At 44.3% G+C, this 7,741-nt stretch overlaps 1 pseudogene; it reads right to left on the bottom strand.

Annotated features, from left to right (window-relative positions):
- Positions 1–6,753, bottom strand: part of LOC119275397 — an 11,718-nt pseudogene extending 4,965 nt beyond the window's left edge.
- Between the last annotated feature and the right edge of the window lie 988 nt (positions 6,754–7,741).

Genomic DNA, 7,741 nt, shown 5'->3' with positions numbered 1-7,741 from the left:
AATGTTAGAAATTATTCTGTTTTTTAGTTATATAAATATTAGAAATGTTAGTTTTATAGAAATGTTATAAATGTTTTCTGTTTTTTAGTTATAGAAATATTTATAGAAATGTTAGCAATTTTTCTGTTTTTTAGTTATATAAATATTAGAATTGTTATGGAAATGTTAGTTATATAAGCAGGAAATTTTAGAATTAGTTTTAGTTAGATGAATTAGATTAATGTCAAATTGTTAGAATTTGCATATATATAGAATTTTAGTTATCACAATCCAATCATTTAAAAAATGTTACTTTTTGCGGGCATATAGTATTTGTTCTCGACGATATGCCCGGCCCGCATCCTCGCCGTCGACCCGTTCACGACGACGTCCTGCTTGAGGGGACCCATGTCCGGGACTGGGCTCCGTCGGGCTGGCACTGGGAGGTGCTACCTGGAGGGGCGCGCCGCTTGGTGAGGAACCCGACCTCGGGTCCCGTCGTCGACCCTGATCTTCTTTGGTGGCGTTCGCGTGGGCCACATTCGGTGCAGAGGCAGCCGGCCCCGCCGGAGGTGGTGCGTCGCCGTATCAGGGAGGAAGACGAGCACGTCCATCGCTACATGGCTGTTATGGACGACGTCAGGTTCTCCACTACTTGGCGGGTTCTTTGGGCAGATGACCGGAGATATGATCCTGTGATGGTTCCTTCTCTTTGGGTGTGCACCGCCCGCGCCCCAGGAACCGCGAGTGGCGCCCTAGATTCTTCTGTAGTACTCGATCTTTATTAGGTACCTAGCCAGTGATGTATTTGATATATAATATTCGAGACGATGTATTCGAGATTATATATATTAAGACGATCGATAATGTATTCAAGATTATATATTCGAGATGATGTATTCGAGATTCCGTTTTTCCTTATTGATTAATTGCATCCATGCATTGTAATTTAAATACTAAATTGTTTTATATTTCTTCTGTATTAGTAAAGTAAAAGCTATGGCGGACAATACCGGTAGAGAGAGAGAAGAGGAATTGTTCGACATCATACGCAGCCCTCACAGGCTAGATGATCTGAATGAAGCAGATGACGGCTCCCAATATCTGAACAATACCGGAGAGGGTGATGAAAAGATATTCGATCTCGACGACCGGACTGATGAAGTCATAAACTATGATTATGATTATGACACAGACAATGTTTGTGATGACACAGACAATGCTGATCTTCAAATAACAAAGACTACCGGCGAGGTATATTTATATAAGCATGCATGATGGTGATCATCACATGTTTTTTTATTGAAGATATATTAACGAATCAATCTTTCTTCTTTCAGCCCTTCGGATCGAGCAAATCTGCTTCTACAGACAGCAAGACAAAGCGAGGCCCGGGCAGATTGTTGAAGGATGGTGTAAAGTACCACATCGAATCCATCAAACCTAGTGGCGAACCCCTCACGCCTAAGAAAATTGCGAACAAGTGGACTCGTCAGTGCGGAGTTCTTGTGAAGGACAAACTCCCTATCTCCATTCAAGAATGGAAAGAGCCAAAGACTAAACGTCCAGGTGTTACTTGGGTCGACAAAAGAGCCAAAGAAGACCTTCTGAAATCTCTGATGGAACATGTCACCCTACCAGATCATTTCACTGAAGCAGATGTGGAGAAAGTCAAGGCCGTAGCTCTTAAGAAGATGGCAATTGCATTCAACACCCACAAGAAAACTGTATGGGCCAACTACCTCGCTAATGAAAGGAAGACTCCAGAATTTACGGGAACACTAGAGAAGCAAAGAGAGCACTGGGACGATTTCGTGACCTTCAAGGATTCAGAAATATCTAAGGAACGGTCGATGAAAAACAAGGCAAATGCCGCAAGAAAGACGCAGTTCCATAGGCTGGGTCCAGATGGCTACGCGGTGGGATTGCCTAAGTGGGATAAGTCTGAGCAAGAGATGGAGGATGCAGGGGTCACTCCGGTTACCCGGCACTGGCCCCCCAGGTGCAGAACTTGGTTCTATGCGCATGGGGGAGCGTTGGACCCGAAGACAGGCGAAGTTTCGCGGAAGGCAAGTCTAAAAGGAGCCGAACAAAAGATAATTGACGCAATAGATGAAGCTCGAAGGGGGGTGTTCACGCCCAACAGAGAGAACGACGAGTTTACGCGTGCCCTGGGAAATCCTGAACACCCGGGAAGAACACGAGGCATGGGCGTTATTCCCTGGTATGAGGGCTTTTCAGAATGGAACGAGGACTACAGGAGCCGTGCAAGAAGGAAGATGGAGGAGGAGAAGAAAAGGAAGGTGGAGGAGGAGCAGAGGAAGCAGGACGCAGAACGCCTTCAAGGCCTAGAAGCAAGGCACGCGGACCTGGCACTCAAATTCCAGCAGCAGCAACAGCAGATCGACTCACTTAGCCAGGAAAGGGGGTCTCAGCAGCGGCAGCAGCAAGCGGATGATCTCGCAGCATTGGATAGCACCGTCCCATCCATGCCGAGAAGCAGTGTTGGTTCTTCCCCGGGCGACACACTGCTGGATACATACCCTGTGGATTAGATCATAGAGAACACTAACTGCGAGCTACACTCCAAAATGAAGAACATATCCATGAAGGTGGCGGACGGCGTTGCTTTTCCAGTTACCCCCAAAGCAACCTACCATTGCATCCCGATTCCAGAGGGCTATGCTCGTGTCATGGTTGATGAAGTGGTGGACCCATATTCGGGGCTAACGCTTGACATTCCTGGAGGTGAAGACGAGCGCACACTGGGAGAGGCCATACATCGTATCATCCTATGGAGAAAGGATTGCATCATCTTTCGAAGTCCACCGACACCGCGTCGTCTGCCGACTCCTCCTCGAAGTCCGCCACCGAGTCAGCAGACTCCCGCTCCTCCAAGTCCACGAACGCGTGAGACGACTCCTCCTCGAAGTCCGCCACCTCCTCCAAGTCCCCGAACGCGTGAGCTGACTCCTTCCGTTTCAAGCCCGGCACAGCGTCATGCCACTTCTCCGGTTTCAAGTCCGGCACCGTGTCAGGCCACACCTCCTGCTTCAAGTCCGGCACATCGTCAGGCCACTTCTCCTGGTCCAACTCCACGTCAGCCGTCTCCGCCGGCTCAGCAATCGCAGAAGAGACATCCCGCAGCTTTGGTGCGTAGCGGTACGAGTCGAGGTAGTTCAGGAAGTACAGGCGAAGGCAATCGATATAAATATGGTCCAAGCCTCGCTCCTCTTCCTTAAAGGCCTTACGACATGACTAAGGAGCAAAACGCAGCCATAGTGCAAGCCCAAGTGGACACCCATTTTGGACCGAAACCGGCACCGCCGCCAAAGGAGAAAGTGCCTGAGAAAGTAATGGACCACTTCATTTGTATGGCTAGAGAACCAGCTCCCAAGCCTGTTGACTCGGACTATGAGCGCCAAATCAGGAAGGCACATCGAACACGACTACAGAAGGAAGCGAGCTCAAGCTCGAGCCAACAAGCAGCTGGCAAAAAATGCGGGAAAACCGTTCCCCAGTTGGGAGAACAGGCGGCGCAAGCGACCCCCCGCTTGTTGTGCCAACAACACATGAGAGGACGCGCGCCAAATATTATTGTGGGCAAACCGTTAGCGTTCCCCAGAATGGTGATGTGGTAATAACAGAGGATCATATAATGCAGACTCAAATGCTCAATATCTCTGTTGGACAACTCCTCGAAATCGAGCCCATGCCTACGCTTAAAGAATCGGAAATAGCATGGCAATATGTCCGGGGCAAACCTTTGGTCCATCCAGACAAGGTCAAGGACCTCCCAACAAGAATGTATCAATTGCATCAATGATACATGAACATTATCAAGATTTCCAATCGAGAGTCCCTCATGGTGAATGTAAAGCATGATCATTATTACCATGAGAAAGCCCTGGCCATTGAGTATCCAGAATTATTTCAGTTATTTAATCAAGACACACTCGATAAGTCTATCGTCAGTTGCTATTGTTTGTAAGTGATTTCTTTCTGTAATTTAAGTCTCATGCTAGTTATGTAGTGATAATTTTGATCAATCATTACATGTAATTATCCTCACTATATTCTTTTTTTATGGTATTATATGCAGGATGAAGATGTATGAAATGAAAAAAGCTGGACGCTATGGCGTTGGGTTCATTGACCCAAATACTATTAATCAGGAAATATGGGAGATTGAACATTGTCAAGCTGCTGTAGAGGAAAGCATGCTAGAGTTCTTGAAGCGCCTCAATACCAATGAAGATATACTACTTCCTTACAACTTCCCGTGAGTCACACTGTCTTGTACTACAAATTCTGGTTTTGCTTACTAGCTAGCTAGATGTTAATAATAAAGTGTATACGGTTTACGGTAGTTGATTAATTTTATGCACATGCCCGCTTAATTAAGACATGCAAACGTGTACGTATGCAGTTGGCACTGGGTCTTGTTAGACATTAAAGTTGAGGAAGAAAAAGTTGAATTACTGGACTCACTAACTAAAGAAGATAAAGACTACACCATCGTGAAGGGGATAGTCAACAGGTAATTTCAATCATTATTAACTATTAGTTCCTGATATGAACTATTTAATAACCCCTTTATTAATTTTCTTTGCCGGCGGGCAGGGCTTGGGCAAGGTTCATCAAGGTGACTCCAGGCAAGTGGCCAAAAAAGTTGTTTTGGCATCGACCCAAGGTAAGTAATTAAGTAGTACTAGCTAGCTACCATCTCTTTAATTCTTGTTTCAATATCATTAATTAATTATCATGCTTGATTAATCATTATCTGATTCAATTCCATTCTCGTAAAGGCCCTGAGGCAGGCGTCGGGGAATAATCTGTGTGCATTCTACGTTTGCGAGAACATTCGCATGATGACGTGCGAAAGGAGCAGATCTGATAGACAGGACTGGGTACGTTTTTGTCAGAATACTATTCACACCATTATCGATATCTAGTCACCAATTAACACACATGCATATTGATCTCCTTCTTAACAGTTCAGGTCGGTGCGGGATAAGCTCCTACCATCGGACCGCATACAAGCACTCCAAGAGGAAATAGCCGGATTTTTGCTCGACCAGGTCATAGATCCCAAAGGAGAATACTATTACCCGCTACCGCCCCCATGAACCACTTGTCATCGTGCTCCGAAGGCACCAAGGCAACATGTAGGAGAAATTGTATATGTATATACATGTGTATGTGTGAATAGTTAATGGTGTTGGCTGTGAGACATTCGATGATATATATAGTTACAGACATTCGATGATATATATAGTTACAGCCATATATAGTGTTACTATTCATCACCCGGGGTGCAGAATAAGTTATTCTTCACCCAAGGTAATATTACGATCATTTCACAAATAAATTATGTTTCAAATACAAATAGTTACAGCCATATTGATTCACTGCGTAAAATTTGGCATAAAAAAAGTCAAAAGACCAGCAAAATTACATTTTATGTACGTTTTACACTATGTTTTTACATTTGTAATTCACGTAACATAAAATATTTTTACGGCAATTATATATTTTCTTACGTTCTCTTTTTACGTCTGAAATAAGATAAAATTTAATAAACGTAAAATTACGATGCATTGATGTTAAAATAGAGAGGGGTAAAGAATAACTATTCCTCACCCAGGGTGACGAACTACGTACGAGAAAATCTATATATTTATATATATGCATAACGTGTACAATTTGTAGTATCGTGAAATACCAGCAAACAAAAAAGAATTAAATGGAAAATAAAGCCAAATTGAAAACACAAAATTAAAGCAAAAATTTAAAAAAAACACCCAAACATTTAGTACCGGTTGGTGTTACCAACCGGTACTAATGTCCAACACGCACCCGGGCCTGGCTCGTGCCACGTGTTTGCACTTTAGCGCCGGTTCGTGACGAACCGGTACTAAAGGGGGGGACCTTTAGTCCCCACTCTTTAGTGCCGGTTCGCCAACCGGCACTAAAGGCCGTCACAAACCGGCACTAAAGGCCGGTTCTGCACTAGTGGTAGCCTTGTATTTGTCCATTTACTCATTAACCTTTTATTGATCCAAACAAACAAAAACAAATTAAATTTCCAACATGTAGCTGCTGCCATGAGGCTTCATGGTTATGTTACGGCATCAATAACATGACTCCATAATATTTTGGCACTTTACTGAGCACCTCTAAACATAACTCAGCCTAGATAATACAAAATAGCCATCCCAAGAAATGCATCCGCACCAGCAGATCTACTACAGTACAAGAGGGAAATGTGCATTCAGTGTGAATGGAACCTTTCTCATGGGAGGCTCGGTCGATTAGATACAAACCAACCTTATAATCCGGTTTTGGAGAGTGGGAAAACGTGCATGTCACACGAAGGTGCTCTAAGGGTCAAATCTAATTAACACGTCCTGATCAATCAAATTCGCCTGCGCAAGGAGCGATCCAATCTAAGAACCCTCGCCAGACATCAAATCAAACATCTCATCCCCAAACCTGTGCCCACCCAAAAATCCACCCCAAAAGAGTACCCTGGCCCGATCCTGATTACCCTAGTTTCAGATCGAGGCATCCAATCCAGGACCTGAATCGTCGTCATTTCTCCGACGCTCGCGAGAACGAGAAACCGGCCCGCGGCCAGCAACGCGGCCGGATCGAAAGCAAACAAACTATACGACGGAGAGAGAAGGGCGAAGGGAAAACTTGCTTACCCGTGGTGCGCGGGGAGGGGGACGACTGAGGGGAAGGAGACCGCCAGCTGGAACTGCTCTCCCTCGGCGTCTATGCCCGCGCCGACGCCCGAGCCCAATGTGGGCTCATGCACCTGTCGGTCTTCGTATTTGGGCCTGACATGGGCCTGCTATGGAAGCTAGTGAAGGAAAACACAAAGTTGGAATTTGAGTCAGACAGATCGGCTTTGCGGACAGGATAAAAGGGGAGCCAGGCCAGCCCGTGAAGCACTGCTCCAATCGCGGGTCACGGCGGCGGATCCGGAAAATCCTATTGGACGCTCGCTGCGTCGACTTGTCGAGGCTTCGCACAGAGAGCTAGCGATAGCGATCAAGATGGGCCGGCCCAGTTAGGAGATAGCACTAGCGCTGCAGCTTCCGGTTTTGGGAACCTTATGAAGGGTTCGTGAACGGTTTTGGGAACCTTCTAGAAGGTTCTTGAACCGGGTTTTCACTGGTTTTTTCTGTTTGCTTTTTTTTGTTGTTTTTCCTGTTTTTTTCTTTTCTTTCTTCGTTTTTCTGTTTCTTTATTTCATCTTTCAATTCCTTTTTCTTCTCTTTTTGTTTTCTTTTTGTTCACATTTCAAATTATGTTTGGGAGTTTAAAAAATCTTCCCATTTCAAATTCGTGCTTCTAAATTTGTTCTCCATTTCAAAATTTGTTCTCAACATTCAAAAATTGTTCGTGCTTTAAAAAATTGTCCGCGCTTCTAAATTTGTTCTCCATTTCAAAATTTGTTCTCAACATTAAAAATTGTTCGTGCTTTAAAAAATTGTCCGCGCTTCTAAATTTGTTCTTCATTTCAAAATTTATTCTCAACATTCAAAAATTGTTTGTGCTTTCAAAAATTGTTCGCGCTTCCATATTTGTTCTCCATTTCAAAATTTGTTCTCAACATTCAAAAATTGTTCGTGCTTTCAAAAATTGTTCGAGCTTCCAAATTTGTTCTCCATTTCAAAATTTGTTCTCAACATTCAAAAATTGTTCGAGCTCCCAAATTTGTTCTCCATTTCCAAATTTGTTCTCAACATTC

Source organism: Triticum dicoccoides, chromosome 3B (assembly GCF_002162155.2).
Source record: "Triticum dicoccoides isolate Atlit2015 ecotype Zavitan chromosome 3B, WEW_v2.0, whole genome shotgun sequence".
Lineage (NCBI taxonomy): Eukaryota > Viridiplantae > Streptophyta > Magnoliopsida > Poales > Poaceae > Triticum > Triticum dicoccoides.
This window is presented reverse-complemented; position numbering and strand designations above follow the sequence as displayed.